We start from the raw sequence: 3466 nt of genomic DNA on the forward strand, positions 1-3466 counted from the left end.
GTGTCTGCCCTACACAGCAAGACTGTAAGAAACCTCCCTCAGGTGCAGACACACACCTTTGCCCCTCAGGCCCTCAAAGTCAGGGGCAAGACCCCAGAGGAAAAAAGGAATACACATCAGGACTGAAACACACATGCAGACATCCACATAAACACAGATGACACAGGCACATGCATGTATACACACACATGCTCGGCATGGGGCACAAACGCAAACAAGGAACACAGATATTTCAGGAGCTGAAGACGCTCATGTCCAGCAATGTCAAAGGTGGTGTCAGTAGGCACCATGTCCTGCCCTTGGGTCCCCCTGTCCACCTCCTCCCCAATCTCCAGTATTTTCCCAAGGCAGCCTGAAGCCACTTCCAGCACAACATGTCTGGTCATGGTGAGATGCCAAGTGGTGGATGTGGAAATTCACAGAAGATCCCAAAGTCAGCACACAGGTGCACTGGGACCCCGGAGAGGACACCCTTTCAATGATAGGCCTTCCCAGGGTAAGGGGCGGGAGTGAAGTGCCCAGGCAATCTCACCTCAGTGAGCAGCAGGAGGCCAGGGGATGGCAGGACCCACATAAGGATGATTCTGACAAAGATACTTAATTCACCCTGCCTCTAGTAGTATCACCTAGGACTCATGTGCTGCAACCACAGTTGATTTGAGGGAGACTTGCTTCACTCACAGACACACTGAGTCCTCAAGCCCCCAGTCTCAGGGGGCCACCTGCTACATGCATGGCCCAAATTCAGGCTCTGCAGCCATCTTGCATGAGCCTGAGGATCCCCATTTGAGAAAGGACAGTGTCATAGCTACTACACGGCTGTCCCTTCTCAGCCCACCTCCAGATCCCTTCACCACATGTGTTTCCATCAGTTACCTCTCAGGGAGGAACCTCCTTCCCTGGAGTAGTACTGCAGGGGATCGTCTGACACATCTTTCCCTATGATTTTCTGACAACACAAGCAAGGTCAGCCCGGGGCTGACCAGTCCCTGAACCCTCCTGTGAGCAGCCAAGAACTCCAATATCAACGACCAACTGTGCACAGGCCCAAAGTATCCCCACCTCAGCAAGCCTGTTCAGTTCTGGGCAGTTGTGGCCTAACAATCAGTTGAGAAAGTTAAGGATCCTGGTGTCCAGCCTTCAGTTGGGTGCTCCCCGTTCAAAGTCCCAGAACCAGTGGACTGGAGTGAAACGATGTGCCCTAATGCCCTGCAAAAAGACAGGGGAGACTGGAGCAGATCCCGCAGGTTGATCATGCATGCCTTGCACACCCACACTCATCACCCCAGGAGCTATGTTTTACCAGTGATGTCAAGGTAATACTTCTTAATGATCACCGTGTTCAAGAAGTAGGGGTTGTCCTGAAAGGAAAAGATAAACTTGCAGTAGAACCGTGGATGTCTCCTCACCCGCACCTGCCAGGATAGGGAGGAGGGAAAAGATGCAAGCTTCTACGGGCCTCAAATTGCCTCCCAGGCAGACATTAACAGCTTCCACAACACCTCTCCAAACTCTCACAGCACAGGAACATGCATAACACGATCCTCCCACTGCCCACCAGGTCCCATACCCAGTTGTCCTCAGTCTCCCTCACTAATCTTCAAGTCAATCATGTAGCTGAGAAAGTCTTTATCTTGGTCGCTGATCATGATGGAAACTGAGGGTGGTTCATAACCTGCTTTAGGTCAAGGAACCATTTAGGCCGCATGCCAGGCCAAGAAGAGTCAGGAGCTTCAGCACTAGTCTGGGGTGGGAGAAGGACACTGGAACAGCCATCTGCAGGGATTCTGGGCACTTCGGCTTGCCTGGCCACCACTGACGTCCTCAGGCCCTTCATACCATCAGAACACCATCTGAGTGGTCTGCATTCCCTAAGCAGGGGCTGTTTCTGACCGCTACTGTTCTCCAGACCTGTGTATGCATGTCACTGCTTACATGGTCAGACTTGCAGTCATGACAAACTGTGTTTGAAAGCAAAGGGGTTGGTGTGTGTATGTGTGTGTGTGTGTGTGTGTGACTCCTATATCTCAGGTATTTCACAGGAACTGCCATATTTACAACAATATCTGTCTGCCGAGGCTGATATGGTATACTGTCTCTGGTCATTCCTTACTTAGAGGCCTCTTAGGGTGCTGCTCCTCCTCAGATGCAGGCCAGAAGGAGACACTCAAAGTCATGACTGTGACATTTAGGTGTGGCCCTGCCAGAGTCTACTGGGCTGTGCCTTTGGAGGCTGACAATTGCCCAGGACCACACTTCCTTCAGGGGCCTCCAGCACCCTTCCTGTGCTCTCACCCCTACCCCTCCTCCTGTTCCTGCTCCTCCTCCTCGTCCTGAGCAGCGGACCCCAAGGAGCATCAGAAGGGATACAGCTTTAGTCCAGAATCCAGGGATACTCTGGGGGATGGCACTCCTCTGAACCAAGTGAGGCTTCCTCCTCTGATGGCTCTTACGCATGGATCAAACGTAGGCCCTGCAGTTTTTCTCATGTTCAGAGCTCAGTTCCACCTGCAAGGCAGCCAGTGCCTGCAGCGCATCTAGCGCCAGACACTCACTCCAGCCTCCAGGCCTTTCCTGGCTCTGCTCCTCCAACGTCTTCTCCAGCTCCTGAGAGGACCCTGGTTCCTTCCCTCTCCTCATCCGCTACAACCTCCGCCCCCGCCATGATGTCATCCACCAGCAGCTGCAACTCCTGCCCGATCCCCACCACGTCTCCATCCACCAGTGCCTTGCCGTCCTCACCACCTCCACCCTGAAGAGGGTGGCCTCTTTGCCTGACGTGAAAACTGGTGGCTGCAAGGTCCCAGTTGCCCACAGAATCACGATGGCAGATCACAGGGACCCTGTCCCCTGAGCACCTGGGCTCACAACTGAGAAGGTCTGGGGTCCTGGGATGCTCCCACCTTCCTCCGATCACCTCACATGCTCCTCTTGGCCCTGGCCATGACCCTGAGCTGGCGCAGATGAGAAGGGACGGGACATAATAGCACAGCAAGTGGTGCGCAATGGCAGCCCAGACTGCAGTAAACCTGTGGGGCCCACTAACTTTTTGAGGGCGGGGAGTGAGGGCGATGCTCAGGAGGCAGGAGCTAGTGGAGGGGTGGCCTGAGGCTAAAGAAAAGGGTGGCGGACAGCCAAGGACAGGGTGAATGGCCCTGGGAGATCAGCCGAATAGCGGGGCTCTAGGCTGTGAGCCACCCACAGGCTGCTGGCCCCAATCTAGACCAATGGCTGAGAGGTTAGTGAGCGGCACCCTTATGGACATGCCCCTAGACCGGAGGTCATCTTCCACAGTTTCTGTGCTCCAGCAACCCAACGTGGCCACATTCTGCTCCAGGGAGGTATTGGGTTTTGCCTCTGATGCTACCCTAGGCACTGTCATTGACCTGGCTCTGGAAATTCCAACCACGGGTTCCTGCTCTCAATCTAAACAGCACACTCCTGTGTCCCATGGCCTGTCAGTAAT

At 54.2% G+C, this 3466-nt stretch overlaps 1 pseudogene; it reads right to left on the reverse strand.

Moving 5' to 3' along the window:
- Nucleotides 1-1140: 1140 nt before the first annotated feature.
- LOC132344432 (testis-specific Y-encoded protein 1-like) lies at nucleotides 1141-3045 on the reverse strand (annotated as a pseudogene).
- Between the last annotated feature and the right edge of the window lie 421 nt (nucleotides 3046-3466).

Source organism: Bos taurus, chromosome Y (genome assembly GCF_002263795.3).
Source record: "Bos taurus isolate L1 Dominette 01449 registration number 42190680 breed Hereford chromosome Y, ARS-UCD2.0, whole genome shotgun sequence".
NCBI classification, from domain to species: domain Eukaryota; kingdom Metazoa; phylum Chordata; class Mammalia; order Artiodactyla; family Bovidae; genus Bos; species Bos taurus.